The following is a 27,310-nucleotide window of genomic DNA, read 5'->3' on the forward strand; positions in this document are numbered from 1 at the left end:
GTTTACAGGGTTACACCCTTCCCAGCCTAACAATTAGATCTGCTGGCTAGATGCCATGTGAACTGTAAGACAGGAGTTATTTTTTTTCCCCTTGAAAACTGTAGGAAAATTACTGCTTTAAAACTTGAGGTATTATTATACTTTTTATTTGGGCACTTTTGTTGAAAGACTTTCATTTTTTTAAAAAAATTCTATTTTATTTTCATAGGTTTCAAAAATTAAACTATTACATTTCAAGAAAAAGTGATTATTGGCCGTAATAAATTCATTTGAGCCGCTAAGGATGAACTCTTAAGGAAGGTGCAGCGAAGTCCTCTTGATGTTTTAAAGGGCGTGTGAGGGCTTGGAGTTCTGGAAGTGTCAGGCCAGTCTGTCTTTTCTGAGAAACTGGCATTTTCTAAGATATAGAAAGAATGTTATCTACCTCTGTCAATTGAGATCTCTTTGGGACCTTAAAAAGAAAAAAAGCAGGGAAGTTTATCTTTCTCTTTGGTCTATGAATAAACAGGAAGAGAAAGGTGAAAACTGAGTTAGCTGGGTAACCCAATATTTTAAGTGTTTCAAGCTGATTTGTCCAAAACAGTTGATTCTTTTTGTTAATTAAAAAAGCACACAAAACAACCTACATTTCACATCATGACTGAACAATTTTAATATTTCAAACATACACTTGTTAAAGTCACTCTGGATGATTTTATTTCCAGGCTTATTCTTTCAACATCTGCTTCTACAAAATGATTCATGCCACATTTGTATGTAAAGTACTCAAGTCTGAAAAAAGGAGTAACCTCTTAAACGAAAAGAGGTCTTTTTCAAGCCATATGTGCTGCATAGCACGGTAAACCTGCTACTGATTTTACTGCTCAGCTTTTTTCATTTTATGTATTATTTAAATAAACATTCATTTGAGATTTGGAACTGTTTGACAGTTAGCTTTCCTCAGTCATCTAGAGTCACTCACTGTTCACCTTACTGTTGAGTGTCTATTTTTCCTTCTAGTCACACTGGCAGCTCCTTAAGTCTCTTCTCATAATGCCTACCTTGCTTTTTTTTTTTTTTTTTTTTGATGGGAGAGGTAATTAGGTTTATTTATTTTTATTTTATTTATTTTTAATGGAGGTACTGGGGATTGAACCCAGGACTTTGGGCATGCTAAGCATGCACTTCACCACCAATGCCTACATTTCTTCATCTATCATTTTATCATTCCTCTCTCTCTGTATTTGACTTTCCTTAGTAATAGGAAGAGATTAAATTTACATTTTTCAGATCTTCCGGTTGGAAGAATGACCCCTTGTGTGTAATACAAGTAAAGTTGAGCTCTTCCTTCCGTGAACTTTTGCAAAATTCATTAGCTTGAGAGCCAGTTTTTGGTATGTCATATGCATATATATGTGCCTTTTAGCAGAGGCAGGGAATCACAACTTCATTTGGAAAGCCAGCGGACACAAGAAGATGGTGGACTAAAGTCCTAAAGAACCATCTTGCTCAAGTTTGAAAAGTTTCTTTTATGAAAGAAACAAGGTGAGGTGAGGAAGTAAAGTAAAAAGGTGATAAGTTGCTGCAAATATTTCCTGGTTCCTGCAAATACTTCCTAGTTCTGGCCAGACTCTGGGGGGAATGTGTTAAATTCTCTCCTTGCAGTCATTCACAGGTTGGTGTGGTCAGGATGTTTCCTGTGAGCTAAACAAAAGTATTTTAGCTTAATGCTCAGGCATGGGAGGCAGGGTTCCTGGAGATGGGCCATTATGTATGTATGTATGCTTTAAGTTATAGGCAACATTCCTTTTGTGATTAACTTATACACAAATTTTTTTGTTTAAAAATAGAGTGATAAGATGAAATGATAATATTGGTGTCCAATTTGAGTTCACTTGCATCAAGCAAAATATATTAGCACACACACACAAACTTTTTCCTGGATTTCTTTTGGAGTCTTAGAGTCAGAAGTTAGGTTATCTGATTCAAACTCTCACCCATTTCTCGTTAAAATAATGGTGGCAGAGGGTCACTCAGCTTCTGCTTGAAGAGGTCAAGTAATGGGCATCTCCTTCTGCCTGTTTTGAGTTACTTTTATTTCACTGATTCATTTACTCATCATTTACTGGACACATACTATGTCAATCACTGAGCGAAGGCACTGTTGTGAAAAAGACAGTCATCTTTTTTGGTATATTTCCTGTCCTCCAGGAAATGTAAATTCCTGTGAGGAGAGACAAATATGGAAGTGTGTGAGATGCAGTACAGTGTGGTCCTTAACACTTCAGAAAGATGAAGTCCTTTAGTGACAGGAGTCATTACCTCTTCTTGGAGGACACTGAGAGGCTTCAGAGAGTCACACCACACGTGGTCTTGAAGGTCAAGTGGAGGCAGGTTGAAGAAGAGGAAGAAGGAGGACATTCCAGGTAAAGAGAAAAATACATTAATTTTAACCCAAAGACAGTCAAAAGAAAGACTGGAAAGACATGGTGGTGGTGGTGGTAGTGATAGTGGTGGTTAGAGGTCCATCTCATGAAAACTTCCAGTGGGAAAGTAGGTTTTGTCAGAGGGGATGAAGAGACAGGTAATTATGGAGAGAAATATAGAGGGAAAAGGTGGAGGATGAATCTGGAAAGACAGCTGGAGGTTCTGAGTAGGAAAACCTATATCTACTAAGGAACTGAATTTTATCCTATCAGCAACAGGAACCCAACTTGTGTTTTCAAGTGAAATAATAGTAGCTGTCACCAATATTGCGATCTCAATGTGCTGTGCATTGTCTTTAGATCTTCCTGCCACAAGTATCTTAGATCTTTTGACTTATTTAGAAATTATACCAATCCTATGAGGCAGGTACTGTCCTTATCCCTATTTTAAGATGATGAAACCAAGGACAGAGAGGTTAATTAAGTTACTTGAGGCCACACAGCTAGGATGTGACAAAGTTGAAAATTGAACCAAGCATGAGAGCTTTGGAAAAATAACTGAAAGTGCTGTGGACTATGGTCCAGAGTTAGTGGCAAGAAGTCCAGTCTGAAGACTATTATAAAAAAAAAAAAAAGGCAAATTTATACCGAGATAGTGGCTGGGATGGAAAAGTACATCAAAAGGATTCTGTGCCAGAATTCGATCTCGCACATGCTAGTTACGGGATCCAAAGCACTCCGAGTTCCTCCGAGTTCTCTAGGATGATTTCACCAGACAGCTGTGATGGAGAGTCCCATTAGCAGAACTTAACAATGATTTATTACACGCTCACTACATGCAGGGCTCTGGGCAACTTTACTTTCAGGTATCATTTGCTTCATTTTGATTACAACCAAATTTCCTTACAGGAATATAGTCTAGCGTTTAAAACGTGGCGTGGTATTTCCTCACTGCACAAGTGTTCCCAGAGAGCTTTTCTTTTATATTTTCTGACTAAACTGAAATAAGTTGCTCAGTGTCTTGCTATGAATCCCTGTAAGAAAGTGGCTAATGTTTTGGCAGCATTTTGGTGGGCAGTGGACCAAACACTAATGCTTTTGGTATATAATTTTAACCCAAACACTTTCTTCTTGTTTCAAAATTTCCCTGGACTAATAGTAGCCTGCCTAAGGTCTGATTTTTCCTGACTTCATTCTCCGTGCATGCCCTCTTCATTCTGCACATACTCCCTCTTTGTAGGGGACGGGACTAGGGGTTGGTGGGTGGGTGTTGCTGTTCACATTAAGAACCTGCCGTTGGTCTACTCTGACAAGGCAAACCCAGGTGATTTGCTGAATACTTACAGGGATAGTTAGGGATGGGTGTCACACGCCCAGGCATTGGTCTCAATTTATTTTGCCAGGGAGTAGATATGATATTTGTTTATTATTCAGTCAACAAACTTTGATGGAGCACTATTATATGCTAGGTTTTGTGTTCAGTGCTTGGAGTTGGAGATGAATAAAACATGGTTTGTGACTTCAGGAATGTTACATTCTAGCTCCCATATCAGTTAAGTTCCAGTCAGGAAAAAGAAGCCACACCAGTTATCTTAACAGAGAGAATTTAGTATTGGGAATCTGTTATATGGGTGATGGACCACTGAAAAGGGGAATTAACTGGAGCACTGAGATCATAGAGAGACAGTAGCTGCAGGAAGCAGCTCATGCTTTGGGGGCTGTGGGAACAGAAGGAAGAGCAGAGTCTGCAGAAGTGGGGCCTGGGGCTTGGAGGTAAGGCTGCATTTCCATAGCAGATACTCTGAGGGGCCTGATGAGGCTGGCTTTAGGAGTTGGGCAAAAGATGCTAACTCCTAAGAGCCATTTGCAAGGTGAAGGGCCATCAGAAGTGACGCTGACAGGAAACAGGAAGTAGACTGGATAAAACAACTCCCTCTCCTGCCTCCAGGCTTCCAATCTCCCTCTCACGCCCTGTGCTGGGAACGTCTGCCAAAGGAGAAATGTCTCCAGAGCTGACACCCCTGTGGAGACAGAAATGCAAACAAATCCGTCATTCTAGCAGGGGGTCCAGGGTGAGCCTAGCTGGAAGTGAGAAACGTTGGAGCATGTTGCAAGTGTGAGAGCTGGATTTCCAGAATTTGATCTGTATGCTCTTGTCTCAGGGCCTTTGCCCTGGCTTTTCTTTCCATTTTGGAACATTTTTCCCCAGACAGGCCCTTTATTTCACTTTTTTCAAGCCTCTGTCCCAGTGTCACTTTTTGATTATTGTAATTGCAACTGCCACCCTTTTATTGTGCCCTATTTTTTCCTAAAGTATTTGGAAAATACTTTAATAAGTATAGTACTTATTATAGTACTTAAGTAATAAGAAATAGCCCTCTATGATCCTGTCTTATCTACTCAAGGCAGATACAACCAACCTGTATAGCATTGTTTGCTTATCAAAAATTTTAAGAGAATGTTAAAAACAAAGGAAGTGTCTTTTTACGAATTAATCAAGATACTTTTGTAGAGAAGGCATATTCCTCTTTAAGACATATATCCAGTCCATTGTGTTTCACAGAGAAACTTTTTTTTTTTTTTGGAAGGGGAGGTAACTAGGTTTATTTATTTATTTTTAATGGAAGTACTGGGGATTGAACCCATCCTGAGTTCAATTGATTGAACCTCACTCTACCACTGAGCCATACCTTGTCCCTCCTATAGGGAAAGTTTTGTCTCAGTCTTCTCAGCCTAGCTAATTTCTTCTTGGAAAATAAGTTTGCATCATTGAGACTCAGAGCTGAAAAGTCAGTCTATTACTCTACCCAGTGGTCAGACTGTCAACCTAAGAGTAGAAGTGCATGTCTATTTCAGTTACCAAGCCTTGGAGTGAAATCTTTATTGAAGAGGAAAGACTTGTTTTCCTATTACTGTTGGAATTTAACAGGTAAAGCTTTCTCTGGCAGGAGAATTCCTGCTTAGCTCTGATTTTGTTGGGAAGAAAACAAAGTGAGGTTTGTGCCTGAGTCAGATATGCAGAATGCCCATTGCTTTTGCAGAAAGAAACACAAAGATTGGAGTTTAAAATCATTAACTTGCATAAAAATCCTTCCAAACACACCCACCCAAACTTTCGGTTAGTGAATATCAAGCCAAGTTTCCCTGTTGGGTTTCTCTTTGACACATGGAATCGCCATTGGTGGGGGTTTTAAAGAGGTAAAAATATCTGATTATTATACAGTGTGTCCCTGTAGAAATCACATGTTTCATTTGAATTCCACAGGGGAAAAGAGGTGAATAAGGCACAATTTTATTTCTATTTATAAATATGTTTACTTCTAGAGAGTATGAATCAGTGTTGAAAATATTTTAATGGGATATACAAACTTATAAAATTAGACCAAAATTAGACATTGTAGGGGGTGAGATGGGGAGCTAATGTTTAATCGGTATAGAATTTCATTTTAGGAAGATGAAAACGTTCTGGAGATGGATAGAGATGATGGTTATATAATGTCATGAATGTTAATGCCAACGTAGTGTGCACTTAAACATGGCTAAAGTGGTAAGTTTTACATTTTATATATCTTTCCACAGTAGAATCTAGATCAAACTATCGAAAGTCATGTTCTTAGATATTTCAATTGAATTGAAACATTTCTGGGGCAGCTCCTTTTTTAGGAAGGAAACACCATCCTTAATGTTATGAGTCATTTTCCTCTTTAGTCTAAGTGATACTATCGGATTATAGAAGATTGATATCTTCATAGAAAATACCTTGCTTTTGGTGCCTGGCAGTAGAGTTGGGAATTATTCATTGGCAAACACTGGGTGATCTTAAGTATCACCCAATTCATAGTCTTTTACTAATATAATTTTATACCAAACTGTTTATACTCCAGGAAACATGCTGTTGGGACTGCCTCCAAATATGGACTAGTTAATTTTGCCACAAATTACTAACCTACTCCGTGTCCAAAGGGAAGAGAATATCGTTTTAGACATAAGTGCTAATGATGTTATTGTTTATGTTGGTTGTGAAAAGAATAAATAAATATAAGGAAAACACTCATGTATGAACTAAAGAGAAAGTAGAATGTGTAAATAAAGTTTTAAAACATCTAAGCTTATTAGCTTTGTTAATTAACCCATCCATCTGTCTGATCCAGTTGGTGAGTTCTGAAAAAATAAAAGTAGGAGAGATTTCCTTAAAATACTCTTCTGGTTCAAAGTAACATGTCTATTACCCACTGTCACTCACCAGTGTCTCCTGAATGGTTGTCATGATTCTGCAGTCAGGCTAGTACCATTATGTAGATACGGGTAAACACCAAAGGCCAGGAAGTGGCTGGGAGGAGGCTGGGCAGTAGCACACTTTTAAGGATTTCACAGTAGCCTCCTGGGGTTTGCACTCTCTGCACATCAGATAATCAGGTAACTGGGCTGGGAGAGAGAAGATTTTGAACTAGTCTTATCTCTGGGACTATTGAACCATTTGACCTTGGAGAAATCATTGTGTCTAACTAGACTTTTAGGTCCCTCCTCTGTATAATGAAGAATTTGAAATACTTGGTTTCTAAAATCTCCTTCCATATTTACATACTGATCATATTATTTGCCCCACCCATCAACCCCATGGTGACTGTGACAGTTTTCCTGTAGGGACCAGGCAGCAGTGGAAATGTGCAAATCTTCCTTCTGCCGTTGGCTTGGGGAGAGAAGCTGATTCCAAAGTTCTGGTGAGAAGAGGTGGATGCAGAAAAGAGAGCGAGCAGGCAACCTTATATCTTGGTGTCTTGTGAACTGATATCTTGGTGTTTAATTGCTAGGAAAAGAAACCTAGTAAAACGAACCCAAGTCAAATGGGAAATTTACTGGAAGGACACAGAATTTTCATAGAGGTTAAAGACAAAGTTTAGCTAGACCTCATGAGGGACTAGAATCAAAATTGAAAAGATGGGAACTCAGATGACCACCTCTCAGATAATTCTGTCTTCTTTTTCCCCCTCTTTCTCTCTTCCTTATCCTTTCTCTCTCTCTCTGTGCTAGTTCCTACCACCCTCATTTCTCTATCAGTGTGGGACACTTTGCTCATTCCTAACCCAATCCTAGGTTTACATGACATTTCTATCTCAACATGAAAACCAGTTGGAGCTCTGTATGTCAACTCTAAAATCCATGCATGCGAGATTCTCTTAGTCTATTTGGGTTGTGTCTACATCTACTCCAGTTTGCTGCAACAATAAGTATGGATCATTTGGCTCAGTGCCTATTCAACAGGGGCTCTGGGGGCACATTATCTTAAACAAATTATTTTGGTTACAAGAAGCAGAAATCTTCTTTGGCTGATAAGCAAAAAAAAAAAAAAAAGTTTTGGAAGTACACAGGGATATCTCCCATAATCGAAGAAAACAGGGCAAGTCATGGGTCCTTGGTAAAGGGTGTCAATAGATCTTTTTTTTAGGGCACCACCATTTATATGATTCAGCTCTAATAGCTGTCTTCTCTCTGTGTTTCCCTACGCCATATTTAAAATTCCTTGAGTGAAGAGTCTAAATGCCCTAGTTTAGGATGTGTTCATAACTGAATTAATCTGTTATATAGGAGATGTGATCATGTGACTGACCACCTTGTCCCAGTTTTTCCAGGACTATCTCAGTTTAAGCACGAGAAGTCCAGCTTCCTGGGATCCCCCTCAATCCTGGGCAAAGTAGGATGGTTGGTCACCCTAGAACATGATCACTTGGGCATCCATAGGTGGCTCTTTAAAGGATTGCCCTATGTATTGGGCCATTCCTACAAAAAGAGGAATTGTGGTGAGCTACAGGGAAATATCTTTAAAAAGTCTATTACATTTTATTTCTTGGTGGCCCAACACACTCCCCCACCTACACAAACCCCCCACATACACACTCTCTTCCTATTCTTTCAAAGACACACTTCTCTACTACATGATTCGGTTATTTCACATCCTACCACAAATTGACTGCTAACCTTCTCAAAGGGAAAAAACTCAAAACCACGTCCTTCTACTCCAGGCAGAGGAGATTTTGTGCCCTTTAGGTACAAATTGTCTACATGGTATCCAGTCTTCCTTTCTGTTTACCCTAATCCTATCTCCATATATTGCAACATAGTTTGTTGCTGGCAAAAGGAAAAGAGATGAAGGGGGGAAAAGGTTGCACAGTTTCCTTTTAAATAGGAAAAATGGGGCATGGTGTGTAAGAGGGTATTTATTAAACAGTAGTAGCAAGCAAGAAAACAGCAACAGAGGGAACAGGCCTCATTAATGTAGCTGGTAATGAGGTTTCTTCCTCCTTGGCCCCTTCATACCATGGTTCCTATGGCTTCACCTGGCAACTCGGTTGGGGTGATCTGCCCAATGGGCAACCTGAGGGGTCTGTACTCTGGTGGCCCTGCCTTTATAGAGTTGAAGTAGTCATCCATTATTTGTACACCTGGGTATGGCAGTTTGAGAAAGCATCCTCACAGGTAAAGTGTTCTCTCCATGACTTTCAAGTTCTTATTTTTATTCGATGACTATATCCATCACCCTAGTCAACCTCATAACTCAGCATTTTGTCTGTTCCCTTAGAGATCTACACTGATTTCGTGTTGTACAGAGTCTAAAGTCCAAATTCCTTAACATAATACACAGTAGTTTTCCTGATCTGGGCTTGCCTCCTCTCTTTGTGCTTCCTCTTGCATCTCTGATTTCAGACTTTGCCAGATTAACTGTTCCCTCCTCCAGCTCCCTGATCAAGCCAACTCTCTCTCTGGCATATTTCTTCTCTGCATGCCCTTCCCCACCTTGTCTGACCTTTAACTCTTACTCATCATTCATTTGCGTCTCAACTGAAGAGCCATTATCTCTAGAGTCTTGTATCTGCCCAGGTCCCTACACCCCACCACTGCCTTTAGCACTGCCACAGTTCCTCTAATGCTTGATAGTTTCATTGCACTTGTTTCCCATATATCTGTCCCTATACTACCCTAAGCTTCCCGAGGGACAATTTGCTGTTTGATTTATTCTCTGCCCAGTTCATTGCCCTGAGTGCCTCCCTCGCTCCATGATAGGGACTTTCATCTGTTTACAGCCTAGTTGTTTAACGAGTGATATACAGCAGGTGATAAATTTTTGGATTAAGGAATGAAGCAAAACTGCCTTGTGGTGTGATTAACCTCTGTTTATATTTATGTCAACTTTCAACTAGATAGCGAGGGCAGGGGTCAGTGTCTGAGTCATCTAGTTCCACACGGGGCGTGAGCAGAGTAGACCCTTGGTCAAGCGATTGCAGATCGGTTGACTGATCCGCTGGAGAGCGAAGCATAAGAAAGCCTTTCGGAGCCTCGCCCCTTCAGGGCAAGCCCCTCCGCTCCCCGCCAGCCGCCGGCGACCCCCTCTCTCCCTCCACTCCTCTCGGCGCTGTAGGCAGACCCCGCGGTGCCCCGCAAGCCCACAGGCAGGCGGGGAGCCGGCGGGGCGGGACTTCCGGTCCCGCTCTTGAATGCCTTCCGGCTCGAGGCGGAAGCCGGGCTCCGGTCCGGATTGGAGCCGGAGAGTCTCAGGCACTTGTCTCCTCAGTGGATGTCTCTCGGCCCCGCCGCTCCCCCGCGCCGCGGGACGGGGAGACCCGGTAGGGACGGGAGAGTCGGGACTCCCCGCGCGGGCAGAGGGAGAGCCGGGACCCCAGGTTTGAGGGAGGGGGCCAGGACTGGGGGTCGGGGAACGAGGGGGAGCCCTGAGGGCAGCCGTGAGGGGCTGGGGAGGGAGGCACCGGGGACCCTGAGGCCGAAGAGGCCCTGACCAGGGGAGGGGACTGGCGGGTGACACTAGGCAGGATGCGTCTCGGAGGAGAGCAGTCCCGCTTGGGGGAGTGTCCCAGGACTTGGCAGACTGTGAGGCGGCACGAGTTGGCAAAGGTTGACTTCCAGGGGAGGTTTGAGAGGAGGCAGTCAGTCCTTCTCCTAGAGTCGTAGATGAGAAGGACGTCTTGACCTAACGGATCAGAAAGATGACCAGCCACCTATTGGATGCTGAACTTGTATTGCTTCATTTGCAATTACGCTGGCTTTTTGATGTGGGTTTATTTATTTATTTATTTTACCCGTGTGGATTTCGGGGAAGAAATTTTACATTCTCAGGGAAAACTTGAACTCTTCCTTACCCAGGTCCAATTTATACTGCATTTCTTTGTCAAACAGATGGTGCTTTGAAGTTGTCTTCATACAAACAAGCCTACCAAAGTTTTCCTTTTGGAATCTTCTCTACCCTGCAGAGTTTAGGTTGTCTTATTTCCTTTGTCATGGAATGAATTTCTAAGTGCGTTTAGAATTACAGTGATAATTACATGGAAAACCAGTGCTGTCACGTTTGCGATACAGTTTATTGTTTTTCTGCCTAACTTTCTAAAATATTTTTACTGAAAATTATCCTGTTGCGTCTAGTTTTTTAGTTTAAACGGTAAGGCAATTTTAGATTAGGGTGAAGCCAATTACTAGCAGTTCCTAAGGATTTACTGTTCCTTTTTATTTCTGCTACAAGGAGAACATATTTGCTATTGGCAGATTTCTAAAAAATATTGATAACCCAAAATCTGTTGCTATAAACACATTAGCATATGTAGTTTTCCTTATTGGCCATCGTGTAGTACGTGGACTTGCTTTTATCATTATAAGGGGTAATTATTATTAGTTGTAATTATTGTCTACATTTTACTCATGTTTTATTGACTAATTAATATGTACTTCCTAATCTACATCATATAGTGTCTCACTTCTGTGAATTACAGACTCTTTTAGCTTTGGGTAGATGGCAGATTTGGTTTTTGTCACAAACTGAGCAAGGTAACTAGGGAGAACCCTAACATTGTCATTGGTTGAGGGTGATATCTGATGATTGAACCTTTTGCTTGTTTCCAGTATTTCATATTTCAAGTGTTACAGTTTTTTATTTTTAAAATTACTGTATTGGTATAAATAACTTTTAGATCTGACTTGGTGGTCTGACTTGTACTAATTCAAGTGAACTGGACCATTTTATGTTTATTGCTGCCTTAGTGTCTTGCTAGCTTATAAACTCTTTTTTCCCCCTGGCTTTATTGAGGTATAATTGACAAATCAAAATTGTGTTTGTTTAAGATGTACAACGTGATGATTTGATATACACATATGTTGTGAAATGATTACCACAATCAAGCTAATTAACAAATCATAACTTCACATAGTTATAGTTACTAATTTCTCTCTCTCCCTCTCTTTTTTTTTCCCTCTGGTGAAAACACTTAAGGTCTACTCTCTTAGCAAATTTCAAATATACAACAGTATTATTAACTGTAGCTTATAAACTCTTAATAGCCTTGGAAATTTATGCTTGAATAAGATCGATGGTTGTAATTTCCTTATGTTTAGGGGCACAGCTGATACGGCAAGTGGAAGCATTGCCTAAATACAGATAATGCTTTAACATGTGATTGAGCATATTGAATAAATTTTCAAATTAGAAAATGAAAAGATGACACATGTTTAAAGTTATTGAATTAACTGCTATGTAGATTTGTATATGTCTTAATTCAGTCTTACTTCTTTAAAGTAGACAATACTGTTTTTTTCTGATAAGGCTTGATCTGATTTTTCCATATAATCTTGCTTTTAAAATGTGTTCTTCCCCCGTTTTCCTTGGTTTTGGGAGATGATGTAGTTGAGAAAGCCTGCAGGACATTAGATGTTAGTTCTTAGGAGAGGAAGTTCTCATTGTTGACACACATAATCCCTGCCTTCTGTGGCAAGTTTCTAGTTATATATCTGAGTAGTATGTTTAAAATTTTATGCCTTCTGTTCTGGATAATCTTTGAAATTTTTGTTCTTTGTTCTAATTGTTGAGTCAATTTCTTAGCTTTCTCAAGTTAAATTCTATGTGTTGTTCTATAAGATTTAGATGTATTTTATAGTTTAACCAACAGTGGCTCTTTTAAAAATCAGGGTGCAGAAAATTGCTAGTTATTCTTATGGATTTACTTATTTCTGCTGCAGTGAAATATGTGTCTGTGCATTGGAAACACTATTAAAATAGCAATAGCCAATACTGTCTTCATATATACATACTAACCCATTTTGTTTTCCTTAATCACCAGTTTGTAATATATGAAGTAACCTGCTATATTGAGTTTTCTGGTTCTAAACTCTTGTGATTATCAATTTTGTTATTATATTGTCCATTCTCAGTTACCTGTATACCCTAGTTAGAAAGTCATTCCCTGCCTTTTGATAGAATTAGGAGGATTTGTTGCAGTTGAGAATACAGCTTTTGGACAACAAGGTACCAAATAGAGTGTTGACCTTCTGCTGATTCACCATCCAGCTGCTGCATTGCCTTTTATGCAAGATGGCCCTCAAAAAGATTGACTGAGACATAATCGACCCCTTCTTTTAGTATCTCTTTTTGTCCTTTTGCTGAGTTAGACCTTTTCTCTCATAGTGACTAAGATGAACTGGGCCTCAAAGTGACACCAGGGAGTCAGAGCAGCCAGAAATACTGCAGTCCTGTTAGTAGAGCCTTATCCATCCACTGAGTCTGATCGCATAAATCTTGGCCAATTTTCCAGGCTCCTGGTTTGCAGTTATGGCTGTGAACCACTTGTTTATGTTATTGTTGTTTGAAAAATAGTTTTAATACTAAATCATAATTGATCAGAATTAGATAAGTGGACACTACTTAGTTTTGCTTAGAGTGAGACATCACATTAATTTATACATGTGCTTTTCTATTAAATTGATAATGATATACCTCACAATTGCAAATACAGTAGAAAACAGATTGATTGCCTTTAGTCTTTGTGTTGTTTTTATTGTTTTTTTTTTTTTTTTTTTTTGTAATTTGAGATCCTGAGGAAAAGAAAAACTATTGGATAAGGGATTTCTGCAGAGGTTGGGGAGGCTGACAGTTACTGGTGACATATTGAGTGGATGATGTTTGGAGCTGTCTGCACTGGTCAGAAGGGGTGTCTTCACACTAAGGTTGTTTAGAATTGCCAGTGCCTGATGATAATAAAAAGCAGAAAGACTTTTAGTTGCCTTTATTATTGTTTTAAAATACCCTACAGGCAATGTGCCCCCTTATTGCCTATAGCAGGCAGGGAAAGAAATCCCTTCCACCTCTGTGAGAATGACCTGGCGGAGATTCCTGAAGTCAGAATTTTTATAGTAATTAAGAGTCATGGAGAGGTTTGAGGGAAGGGTTGAAATATGAATAAAGAACTAATTTTGAAGGTTATTTTCAATTCTTAGAGGATAAAGGCACAGAGATTGATGAGAACACTGTAGATGCGAGATGACCAAGTGCTGTATATGAGTTTATTTGTCTTAGTTAAAGCCGAGGAGGGAGGGAAGGCCCTAGGAAGTGGTATATAATCCAGTTCTAGACTTCCTCATAAGAACTAATAAGAATAGAAGTATTAGTCAACTCCTAATATTTTAAACCTAAATGATGACTATTTCATAGTAGTTAAATAAAGTTGCAAAAATAAAACAGTGCAAGGAACCACCTGTATACCCTTTATTCAGATTCACCTGTTTTTAACATTTTACCTCATTTGCTTTATCACTTAAGAATAAGAGTACTTTTGATGAAAGTAGAAAACTCGCATAAAATATACTCCCAGGTTCAACTGCTAACTTTTGTTCTTTTCCTAATGAACAGTTATCTCTGATCTAAGTCTCTGAGTTCTCAAGCTAGAAAGGACCTTGGGAGATAATCTGATTTGACTCCCTTGAGGATGGTAATGTTGACCAATCCCAGACAGATGGGTTTTGAATTCTAAACCTCCATAGCCCCTCCAGGGTCTTATCATCCAGACAGGTAGGTTTCCTGGGTCTTTTTGTTGCTTTGTGGCTTATACATTTTAATTTGATCTCAAAACAAGCATGTAAAATGTTATTTCCTAGACCTACCTGAAATCTCACTTACGTTCATTTAAGTCCACCTCTTCTGAATCTCTTTTCCTTTTCCTATAGAAAACAACTGAACAACATCCTTTTTAAGAACACTTAACTATTCTGTAATAAATACCTTGTTAACGTTCCTTGGGTAAGACTATTTTTTTTTCCTTTATACTTTCTACCTAAAACATGCTTTCTATCTCTTTAGTCAAGTCACAAGGCTTTATCTTGGTGGATCTTTTAAGATTCTGGGTTTTTCATATCCTTTTGAAAGTGTGGTGAACAAAGCTTAGAAGAGTCTGACTAATGTAGAATAATAACAATGATGCTTTATGTATAACTTATTTAGGAAGTTCTTTTCTTATATAGTCATTTGATCCATGGGGCAGGACAGGTGGTATCCCTGTTTCAGAGGCAGAAAAACCTGACCTACAGAAAGGTCCAGGGACTTGCCCTACGTCCTGCAGAGCTAGGCTGTGTTGGAAGTGGGATGCAAGCTCAGTCTTCTAACCCTAAATCCAGTTCCCTTTTCCACGGCATCTCCTTGGAGGTCCTTACATATCGTGTATTGTTAAGTGTCCCTTAGGGTCACTTAGGCTCTCTCATTTCTTCTCCCCTTTCACCAGTGTCACTTGCTGTTAGGGAAATAAAGTGTTTGTTGACTCCACTTGTACTTTTTCTTCCACACTTAAAATAATATCACTGCAGAATTGGAGTGAACCTGTAGCAGCCCCTTAATCCAGTCTTCTACCTGATTTGGGTACCCTCATAACACTTCCTGTCCCAGAGGACTTGAGGCCCTTGCCTGGATACGTAAAATAACAAGGTGTTCACTTCTATTTTATGCAACCTTGGCTCATTGTTGGGTGGCTCCAGTTATAAGGTTATTCTTTTCTTTATAACAGATCCAAATTGCCTGTTGTGTAGTCTGTTGGTTTTAGTGATATCAGCTAGAGAAACACAGAAGATCTGTTTTTGCTTTGATACATAAAATTGTCACATATTTAAAGATAACTGTCTCTTAAGATCTCTTCTCCAGGGTAAATAATGCTAATACCCAGATCTCTCACTATCTTAATCATCTTATTCTGGATGTGCTAGGTTGTCTGTATTTTGAAAATACAGCTTCTGTAACGTGGACACTATTTTAGATGTCTGATCAAGGCAGCAAATAGTGGGACTGTTACTTCTTGTAAAGTGGGCACCATACTCTCTCTGTTATTGCATATTCAGTATTATGAAGTCCAGATTACATTAATATTTAAGTAGACACATCTTGCTCTTATATTAAGCATTGGTAAGCCAAAGCTCCCCAAAGTTTCACAAGAACTGTCTGTTAGTCTGGTCCCTGTGCATGTACAAGTGATTTTTGAATAGAAATGCAAGACTTTATACTTATTCCCTATTAAATTTTATCCTGCCAGTGTTTCAGCAGTCCAGAATTTTAGCCTATAGAGATATATTTTGGTCTCAATATTCTTGTTTGCTATTAGCCATCCTTTTCAGCATTGTCTTCTCCACTTATAATACCCCTTAAAGCTTGTGTTGAGTCAGGGCTGGCTTTGGGCTGATTACAGCTAGGTAGCTAATGTGCCTTGTAGGGCTTAGAAGCAGATCATTTATGGATGATTTTATACAAAGTTTTCTGCAAAGAAGTGTGGCAAGTGCTAGTTCTCTGGCCCTGGTTGCCTTATTCCCTAGGAGACCCAAGAATTACTTATAGGCAATTCCAAAACCTTTACTGGTTTTACTGCATGTCTCTGAAGAATAGAAAAGACAAATTATTGGAATTATGTTCCAATATACCTGTCTTTATCTTAGCTTTCAAAGCTAAATGTAACCCCTTAAACCTAGAATAGTTGAAAAACGTGGTTTAGAGAAAGTATCTGGGGCCTGCCCTTGCTTATGTCTATAATTTTGCTTTGGAGTTTAGTCTTTGAACGGTGTATGACCTCTTATCCACACTCGAAAGATGTAAAAACTGCCATGAGCTATAAAAAGATTTTTAAAAAAGACTTGTAGAGGGAAACAATAATTAATATTCTTGGATTAGGCTCGCCAATGGCCTTAGTTCGTTTTATACACACACACACATACGTATATATAATAGGTTTATATAGAGGTTGTTTCCACTTTTAGTCAACGTCAAACCTTTCCATTTTAAGCTAGTAATCTTATGCAGACAGTGCAGATGTCGAACATTTCTGCCCTCTCGGAGTGTTCTGTTTGATGCAGTCTAGAGCCTGCTCTGTGTAAAACAAAGGGCAACTCTCAATTACATAATTTAATGTGGAAAATGGACTCAGTGTAGAATCTTTGTGTCTGGTGCTCAAGGGAGTTTTCTCAGTGATGACTGGGTTCTTTCATTGACACTGTTAATCACTGCCAGTTCTCTTCACAGTTGGGTAGAAGTAATCGCAGTGACAGATACAATGTGCTGGAGGACTTAGAGGTCCTAAGCACTTGGCTTTCATAGACATTTCTTGTATATTTTATACAAATGGGGAAAGGAGATGCAGAAACTGCTCCTAAATTGGGAGCTCTAGTATTTTTCTGTAAAAATTGTTTCATATAGACAGTTAAAGCTGTGTTTGCACCCTTCCTTGAAACACATTATTACATTTGTTTTGCCACTTAATTTTGGAGTGGGGGGTAATTAGGTTTGTTTATTTTATAATTTTTTTTTAATGGAGGTACTGGGGATTGAACCCAGGACCTTGTGCATGCTAAGCATACACTCTACCACAGAGCTATACCTCCCCGCCATTATTACATTTGTTTCAGAATCATGGGCAAGATTGGTGTCTGTGTTAATGAAATTTGGTCAAAAAGGTGCCAGTGATTTAGGTCAGTGGTTCTTAACCTGTCAGAGCCAACACTCTATTTTTATAGTAAATATTTTGCAGTCCCTCTTTTACTATCCTGAAATGAATTCGTAGACATACTGTAACTACTTGCAAACCTGACTGCAAAGAAATGAACATAATGTTCCAGCCATAATATAAAGGAGAAATAAAAATAAAGTCATTAAAAATATATTTTTAATATGTATATACTCTACATATATTAAGTGGTTAACTTTTTGTACCTGTATCTAGGATTGCTATGAATGAAATCATTACAAATGCAGACTTATGTAGGTAAATTGTACTTACATACACTGAATTATATTGCTGTCATTGAGATGATTTTCCAAAATGGTGAATAAGTCTTGACACAATTTAGAGAAAAGCTAAGTACAGTCTTATCTTGACTTTCAAAGCAGTTACCTTTTGGGAGAACTTAATGATTATTAAAAATGTGAAAAAGAGAATTCCTGTTTATATGTTAAATGGAGTTACAGTCTAGGCTTTGATAATTTAAACAGCTTTTTCATCCACATCTATTATTAGTGGAATTTAAAAAAATCATGAGGGATGCAGGATTGTCCTTTGTCGTGCAGTACTGTCCCCAGTGTTGCAGGACATCTGGCATTCCTTGCCTCAGTGCACCAAGTGCCTTCAGTGCCCCCAGTCATTGTCACGACCAAGAGGTGTTTTCACGAACTTTCAAAACATCCCTTAGGGTTTAAAATTAAATCATATTTTTCAGCTTTGTAAATGTAAAGGAAACCAATTTCTTTTCAGAGTGGGTATGTAGAACTATCTTTTTAGGTTAGGGATAACAGATATGTTTTAAGGTCACAATTCTGGTTCATTGGAGGTGGTTATCTTGAACATTGTGTTAAAAATTCTGAGGCAAAGTCCAACCTCAGTAGGAAAGAGTATTGTGATTGATTAGTCGTATCTGCCATAGGTAGACAGGGGAATGGCTGCATGGATAGCTGCCGATATCCCATCTCGATACAGCGAACTGTGTCTTAACCCATTGGGTACCAACACCCTCACCCCATGGGATTAGGAAATATGTGGGGAAGTTTTTGGTTGTCCTAGTGATGAGTGTATATGTGTGCGTAGTTAGCATTTACTGTTTGGGAACCAGGAATGCTGAATGACCCACAGCACTCTGGACAGTCCCACTCTGTGGGAAAATATCCCATCTAAACAGCCTTAAGTCCCTCATTGAGGAATACTGATCTAGCTTGGAAGACAGTCTGTTTCTGGAACCTGTTCTGAACCAGATGGTCACTGGCACTAGATATAGAGGTATCTTGGCACTGAATGGGAGCCTGCACCATAATGACCTCCGAGGTCTTTTCCAACTCCATGATTTCATGAGTGTAAGTCAAGGTTAGCAAACTCTGGCCCTCAGGCGCCTGTTTTAGTAAATAAAGTTTTACTGGAGCACAGCTGTACTCATTTGTTTATGTACTGTCATTGGCTACTTTGGGGCTACAATGACAGAGCTGAGTGGTTGCCAAAGAGACCGTATTTATGGCCTACAAAGCCTGAATCCTGCTGACCCTCTATAGAGAAAGTTTATGGGGACCTGGTATCAGTAATACTTCTTGAATGGAACCAGCATGTGGACTGATGTTACTAAGTGTGTCATTCTTGTGACCTTAATAGTTCCTGTGTATGTTGTGATTCTGAAATCTTTTTCTATGTCGGTGTAGCCCGGAAGACTAACCAATTGATGGATCAACAGTAAAACTTAGAGCTGGAGAATTCTCAGCTTGATTCTTCAAATATCACTAGATAAAGTAGTGCTAGGTCTACGACTTCTATTTGACTGGTTCTTTGGTCTTTAAAATTGGGCTGATAAATGACTTTCTTCACTGTCATGTTATACTAACTGCTAGTTATAAAACACTTTGAAAGCCATGAAAATGAGAAAAAAATGGAATCTCAGAATCTTCTGAAATCAGTTTCGGAGCTTAAAAATTCAGTGTAGAAAATATCACTGTTCTTTTTCTTCCCACGTATTTTAATAAAGAAAAGCACAGTGAGATAATAGCGTGGCTAATTTGTTGGCATTGTGTAGTAAATACTAACTTACAAAATAACATTCCGAGCACTTATTTAAAATACTTTAGTATTTTAATGAGGTTACAAGAAATAGGCATTTGTTAATCTTTACTTAAAAAAGAACAACTTACCAGTTTAAGTATTTAGTGTGTTAGTGTATCAGTCAGGGTTCTCCAGAGAAACAGAATCACTTGTGTATGTGTGAGTTTTTAAAAAAAGGTTTAATTTATTGAATTGGCTCACAGCATTGTGAGGGGCAAGTCCAAAATTTGTAGGGCATGTTGGCAGGCTCTAAGGTCATGTTGATGCTTTGTTCTTGAGGTAGAATTCCTTCTTCTGCGGGAAACTTAGTTTTTGCTCTTAAGTCCTTCAACTGATTAGAGGAGTCCCACCCACATTATCAAGGGTAATTGCCTTTACCTAAAGTCAATTTACTGTAGATATTAACCACGTTTACAAAATACTTTCACAGTAACACCTAGATTAATGTTTGATTAAATAACTGGGTACTATAACCTCACCAAGTTGACAGATAAGACTAATCATCACAGTTAGTATTTAGAATACTTTTGGTATGTTAAACACGTGGTGTATAAAATATTACATGATTAGTTAATGGGAGAGTGTGTATATTCATAGCCTAGTAGTCTAAGGGGATTACCTGGGTTTTCAGTCATCTATCAGATAAAGAATGGAAAATGAAAAATTTAATCAACTATGTCACCCTTTGAAATGTAAGTTATCTCTTTTTTTGGTGGTTTTAATATGTTGTGTATGAAAATTTTTTAAAAATTTAAGATGCCTTAAGTAATTTTAAAAATTTATAACTTAAAAAAATATTTTATTTTAATAATAAAGTTTATTAAAAATTATGAATTTCTGTTTTTAAAAGTTAATGCTTTTGGTAATCTTTTTGCATAAAAAAAATTGTAGAGCTGGGAATTAGTTTTGAGCTTATGTAAGTCTAATTCCCCTCATTTATGGCTGAGAAACTGGTCCTAGAAAGGTGGAGTGATTTGCCTAGGTAATCTATCGAGAAAAAGAACCATGATTAGAAGCCAGATCTGGTTTCTGATCCTGGGCCTTTCTGCTACTAAAGTGATTAAATTAAGTTAAGTTAAGTGATGCTAATCATGGTTAGGTTTTCTGAGGAGAGAGATTTTGAGTCTCTATTTAAGGGAGTGAATATGAATGAATAGTTAAGAGAATAGTGGTGATATTCAGGCCATGCAGTGACCCTGGGGGGAGGGTGGGCAGGGAGAAGTGTGTTTATCATAAGATATATCCAGATGGACAACATATCCACTGCGGCACACAGTGACATGTGATACCCCTGCGGCTAGAAAAGATTTTGCTAGTAAATACAAGCTAGCCATTGGATGATTCATAGGGGATATTCCAGAGGACCTTAAGTGTAGTGAGTGCATGGACCAAAAGAAGTTCCTGAGAGAGCTTTCTTTGTTGAAGAGGTTAAGAATAGAGAAACATGCTCTCTTGAAGCAGCATAGGGCAGGAATTTGGAAATCCTCTAGGAGGGAATTTTAAGGATACAGGGCACAGAGAAAATATTGTAGGATGTAGGTGGATCCTTTAGAAGGCTGCTGGGTTTCAGGTACCATCTGAGCTTTCTTACCTGCAAAATAAGTGTAATTATACCTGATGCACATAGTTGTTACAGGAAGTAAAGGAGATAATGTATATCATGTGCTTAGCATAATGCCTGTTACATGGTATTCAATAAATAATCGCATTTATTATATTACATCATGGCAACTGGTTAAGGGTCTTGTAAAAGGTATCACTAGAGTAAGGTCCTTTTTTTCCCCCTACTTCCCTTCCCCTAATTTTTTATGTAACCTTCACAGCTCTTTAGCATGCTTTTTGCCTCAGGTTTCTTATTTCCAGGCAGGTGTATATCTTGATTATGTGTAGTACTTCTCTACCTCTGTGATCCTCCAGCCTGTCCTTTTTTGAATAAACTGTGTATCTTTTGGGGGCCATACTTCAATTGCAAATTCCATTTCATCAAACTGAAAAGATGTACTTGACTACAGCGCTATCTCCAATTTTACTGCCCCTGTTTTTATTTCCCCCTTTTGGAATTTAACTATGAAGATGTGGTTGGAACAGGAAGTGGAAAGTACAGAATTTTGAAAAAACATCTCCCTTTTCTCTTCAGAGGGTTAGTCCCTTTAGGTTTGAGTAAAAACCAAAATATTTTGATAGATGCCAACTCCAAAGATAACTGGTTAAATAAAAAGATGTTTTCTGTGATAACTGTATCTTAAGATATGAAAAAACACTTAAGGATGTAGACTCAGTGGTAATCGGTGTATGAGCCCAGGATCCAGTAGTGAGATTACTAGATATGAGGCATAGAGTTACTTGTCTTAACTTTATAGTGTAACTATTTCTGAACCAGACCTGGAAACCACTTCACTTGTGTCTGGAAGGTTGGTAGAATTTGCACCTGATTCAGAGTAATTTAGTGTGTTCAGTTATCATTCTAAGGAGCCTTTGCAATGCTTGATGATCTGTTAAGGAAGGATTCTTTCTTAGAACCCCCCTGAACTGGAAGAGAGCTTCTCTGCACAATTTTGTATGCTAGGTTTTACATTTAAATTGAGAAATCTGTGTTTGTGTATATTCATAGGCAAAAGGAGTTCAGAAAAGCTTGAAAGAGGTCTTTAAGAAGTAAGTTTGAATATTTCTTTCTAGTAATCCCTGTTTTTTTTCCCCAGAGATGCTATTAAATAAACATTGCTTTTTGCATGATAATGATTTTTCTGTAGTTTGATCATAAGGTAAAACAGCTTCTTATTTTCAGACCCCAGCGTTTCAAATTATATGGTATTCTGTTTCACAGTCCTACAGTTGGTAAGTATTGGTAGTCTATATAGGTCTATAGTAGCATTTGATTTTCAGTGAGAAATGTTGGCAATTATTGTCTCTTAGAAAAGCAGGTAAGTGGTGTGTTGGTCATTAGCGCTTGTTCTGTAGCACTTGGTGTACCCTCTCCTGCAGTCTCTTTCTTTCCCCGCTGTTTTCTCTTCCATTGATAATGATGCTTTCTCATCTTACACGTGCCCCACACATTAAAAGCACTCCCTTCTCTTTCTTTTGTCCCTTAATCTCTCCTCCAAGTGAAATCTCCATTTCTCTCATAACTGATAGCTAATCCATAATTATTTAAGTTAATTCAGAGTAAGGATGGAATGACATAGACCTAACCCTAAGGTACATTATGTAAGTTACCTGTATTTTAAAGTAAAACTTGTAAAACTAAAGACCTATTGACTCAAAGAATTAGCAAGTGGTTTAATATATAGATTGCTTGTTTGCCTTCCTTTTTTTTTTTTTTTTTCCTGGACTCTCAGTTTCTCAGAGAATGTATTTCTTTCCTAGAGGAGTTAAGAAGAGGAGAAAGAATAAGAGGAAGAGACAGGACCTTTTTCAGTTTAACAGATGGGTATAGCTGCTGCTTGACTTTTTCCTTCTCCAGATTCTTCTTCTGTAATCTCACTATAGATTTTTTGTTGGTTGTTTAAATACTCCTGTTATGGAATACAACTCACGTCTTAGTTACAGGTTCCTGTCTCCCAACCTGCCAAAAGAAATTCTCCTAATTTATATGTTGTCACGTTACATGTTCTTCTATGAAACTTGTGATTTTACTTTGTTTTTCAGAACAGCTGTAAGTTCTATTGACATGAATTTTTTCCATTTCTTAATATGCCCTCTTGAAAATGTCTCTAATTATACTGATCTCTGTCCATTGATAATATACTGTTTGCCAAACACTGCACGGGGCATTTAATATCATTATATTCAGTCCTCACGACAACCCTTATATAAGGGGGATATTTGTATTTCCCTTTTGTAGATGAGGAAATTTTGGGGAGAGTAAATAATTTGTCTAATTTTATGCTACTTGTAAATGGTGGAACCAGTTTTAAAGCCTGTCTGCTTTCGCTTATGCACGCTGTTTTCCTCTGCATCTCAAAAGCACCCCAAATATTTTGGTGCCTTACCAATAGTACTTTTTAGAGAGTGTGAGCAGCATGTTGAGTCTATAATTTTTTTTGTTTTGTATATCTATGTACTCCTAAAAGTGTTTTATGACCCATTTGTTCCACTTTAAACTTTTATTAAAACAATCAGTTTATTATTGATGAATTTTTTTTCAAGGATGGTACCATAATTAATGTAGCATCCAACATAAAATAGATGCTTAAGAAATATTGGCTGCATGGATCAAAACAATAACAAAAAGAGAGGTGACAGTTATTGGGAGTCGGTATTCATATAAAAATTCATTTCTTTTGGAATGTGAGGCAGGAATGTTGCCCATATTACAGCATGCTGCAGGGCAGCGTTAGAATCCAAGCTTTGATTAAAATCACCCCAACTCTATTATTTCTTTCCTTTACAACCACAGGTTTTTGCCAGCTGAAAAGAATAATGGAGAGGAATGATGAATGCATTTCCATCTGCTGCAGAAAAAAATTTTTAGACAGTTTCGTTCTTTTTAAACCTAGATAAAAAGGGTGCTTTGAAATGAAGAGTAAATTAGTGGCTTACCTAATGAGTAGTTATTACATTCCTGCTCTAGAAGCCTGTTCAGGTGGTACTGACGGTGGTGGTTGCCCGTTAACAGTTCAGTCGCAAATAGTTTCTCCCTGGGGGATAGTATAAGCCTTCAGGCATTCTTAAGACTCTTTCCTTTTCGCCCCCAACTGAGAGGTTTCAAAGAAAGGTGTTACTCTCCCTGAACTGCTTAGGTTTTCTTAGGCTGTCAAGGTCAAAAGCAAACCAAACTTTTAAAATTATGTGCCGTAGATCCTTTTACTCACTGCAACGTGAGAGAACTAAGCTGTTTTGAAGAGCTAATATCTCGAATATATTGCCCTCCGCGCCAGCCGCTAAAGCTGTGGTGGTGGTGGTGGTGGTGGGACTCACTGATTTACCGGCGCTCACAGAAGAGTTGGTGGCTCTTGATTCTTTTTGACGTTATGGTTTATCATGTTGCCCCTCAGGATCACTTCAGTAGCAATGTAGTGTAGAGGAATTGCGTTAGTCACTCAATACTGCAGTCTAATTATTAGTGATTAGATCTCTGCGCTCAAGTGAGTAGATTAGTAGTCACCTTTATGCTTTAATAATTTTTAATGATTTCATTTGTGGTTCTTTGGTGTTGACTTCCAGGTTATTGTATTGCTGAATGTTGTATGATGGGCATTAGGATTAACTACTCCCATCAGGGAATGAGAACATAATTTCTTTAATCACTGCTTTTGACACTTTTAGTGTGGTGTCACAAAACAATTTTAGAAAGAGGATAATTATACTACTGGCTAATAATTTAAATATTTCCTGTGTGCCAATCATTGTGCTAAGTGCTTTACATCTGTTATCTAATTTAATCCTCACTGTAGTCTTATTAAGGGCCCTTATTATGCCAACTTCACAGATACAGAAACTGAGGTGTATGGGAGCTTGTTTAGCTTGCCTAACTTACACAGTGGTTAGAGCTGGGATTTGATTTGGGGTAACCTGACTTCAGGGCCATAGCCCTTTAACTGCTCTGCTGAACATCAGGCAATGCCTTCTGTTTTATACATAACTCTATTTAAAATTTCCACTCTTAAAATTCCCCCGTGTTGTTTCCTATTAGAGTCTATATACGGATTTTCCATTTCTATTCTACTAAAACTTTCATCTTTAGTTTTAGTGATTGCCAATTGGTTTCCTGCAAAACTTTGAAAGCTTGTACCATTTTTATTCCAGGTAAGGGGATTGTGTCACCTTGCTGACTGTTTGGCATACGTGTTTTCAGGTTGGGGGCACTCAATCCTTTGTATGGGTAGAAATGAACAGCTAAAGCATTTATGCTTTATTTTGGATTATAACTTTGGGGGCAGATTTGCCATTTTAAGTTTATCTTAGACATATACAGAAATTAATTTTTACTCTGTAAATGTGCAGATGGGGAAATTCTGGAAGCATCCTGTGCAGAAGAGAAAAAAGGTCACTCAGAATATGAAATTGGTCATAAGAATTTAAAGAGGAGGTGTGGGGATGTATAATCCCTGTGTAGGTTGTTGAATTAAAAGGTTTTCACTTTTTTTTTTGTCCTTGGAGTCAGCCTTTATACACTGTTATGGGAAATACTTGATTTACTAACCCCTTACTGAACACTTTTAATTTAATTCTAAATCCATGAAATAGTCTTCATACATCAAGACGCTGTTTTATTGTGCTTTGAGATTACACCCTCATTCTGAATTTTGACAAATTGTAATTAGGTAAGGTGAGTTACACATCTTCGAGGTGACATAATTCATAGTCATTCTTTTTCCTCAGAAAGTAGGAGGTGGCAAGAGCAGGTAGCTATTTAATAAAGAAGCCACTGAGTTTTCTTTATTTTATATGAAGTGTTAACTTTTACATTTTGCTATGGAAGGAATATTTGCTTCAGATTGAACTTAATCTTTCTTTTGAAAACCTAAATATGTTTAAGCATAGTTTGAGAACAGCAATAAGCTTGAGGTACTACACATAATATAATTTTATTTGCAAGCTTTTTAGTCCTGAATAAGGAAGGAATAGAAAGCCAGGGAGACTGAATTCTATGTAATAGTTGTGGTGTTCATGATTAAAATGTCTGCTTCAGTTTAAAACAACAACCTGCTTATTAGTGAATGTGCTTCAGTGTCATGAAAAGAAGGGAAAGGAAAAAGTTATTTGTACATTTTTGTGGCAGGCACTCTGCTAGGTATTGTGTGTTTATGTGTTATCTCAAATCCTAGGTTAAAAACTTTGTGTTAGTCTCTCTCTCTTTTTTTCTTTTTAAAGATGAGGAAACTGAAATTTAAAAAGCAGCGGACTTGTCTGTGGGTAGAGTGAATGCTTGCAGACCTGAGGGTTTGAACCTGGGGATATCTTATTCTAAGGCCTGAATTCATGTCATATGCTTTCTGTCTTCTTTTGAATTTTCTTCTTTTCTTAATCCATTTTTACACTTCAACTCCATTGGAAGTTTTCAGTACTATTTCTTTTCTTTTGGTAGTTACCCTAAGAAATATTAATATGTATACTTACCAAAGTCTAAATGTAAATACTATCTTTACCTTCTTCCTGAACAGTAAGATCAACCTCCTTCTGAAATAAACTATGTTTATTAGATGTTATAGTTCTGGGACTTGGTCTTTTAACCTCAGAAATAACAGAGTAGCAGTGTTTAGATTTACCCATATGCATTTATGTTTTCTTTTTTCTTTCTGATCATTTGATCGTTCCTTCATGCAATTAGCTATAAGATGAATTAGTTTGTAACCACCCCCCAACCCCCATGGGGCTTGTGTGGGAGGCCTCTGCTCTGGCTTGCCACCTTGCATAGGCCCTCGAGTTTTGCCTCGTATTAGCCTGTTTCATGTAGCCTCCCTTCTCCCCTCATCAAGTTCATACCATCAGGACTATGCAGATGTCCCTAGGGCATGCTGGCTTCAAAACTAACTCAGCTCTCTAAATTTGTACTTTCTTATCATTGCTGCCCTGGGAGCAATTCTTACTTCATTTATATCTAGCTCTGCCATACATTTTTTGGGGGGTGGGGTAGAGGTAATTGGACTTATTTATTTCTTTATTTTTAGAGGAGATACAGGGAATTGAACCCAGCACCTCGTGCATGCAAAGCATACACTCTACCACTTGAGCTATACCCTCCCCCTGCTGCCATACATTTTAAAAATATTTATTCTAGAATTTTTTTAGGTGATCTCCAGGCACTGGGTCCACATTGCCAGGAGTAGAAGTTCATATTGTCATTGTGCTTGATTGGAGTATTTTGTACCAGCCCTGAGAGGTAGGGAGAGGACTTGATTTATTTTAATCTGTCATGCCCCTACCTAGTAACTGGCAAAACTCTTTAATTGAGAGCATAAGAAATAACTGTTTGAAGGAAAATGATGAAGTTCAGGACATGCTACCTCAAAATATGGCACCTTGGCATGTTGAATATTTTAAGCTGAAGGGATTTGAGAAGTGGCAGGTCCAGGAGGGACCTTCTGACCTTTACCT

General features: G+C 38.4%; 1 protein-coding gene across 4 annotated transcripts in view; it reads left to right on the plus strand.

The window, feature by feature from the left end:
- The window catches only part of DISP1 (dispatched RND transporter family member 1), a 200,118-nt gene that overhangs the window by 15,658 nt on the left and 157,150 nt on the right, over nt 1–27,310 (plus strand). Inside the window, exon 1 of one of the 4 annotated variants that reach the window (XM_045509488.2) lies at nt 9,886–10,024. The exons of 1 other annotated variant lie outside the window; for it this stretch is intronic. The gene's annotated coding sequence lies outside the window, so the exon portion shown is untranslated. Of the gene's footprint in view, nt 1–9,885; nt 10,025–10,057; nt 10,082–27,310 lie in introns of those variants that run through there. 2 more of the 4 variants (XM_010973982.3, XM_074351658.1) reach the window with 2 other exon arrangements.

This window comes from Camelus bactrianus, chromosome 23 (genome assembly GCF_048773025.1).
Source record: "Camelus bactrianus isolate YW-2024 breed Bactrian camel chromosome 23, ASM4877302v1, whole genome shotgun sequence".
NCBI lineage: Eukaryota > Metazoa > Chordata > Mammalia > Artiodactyla > Camelidae > Camelus > Camelus bactrianus.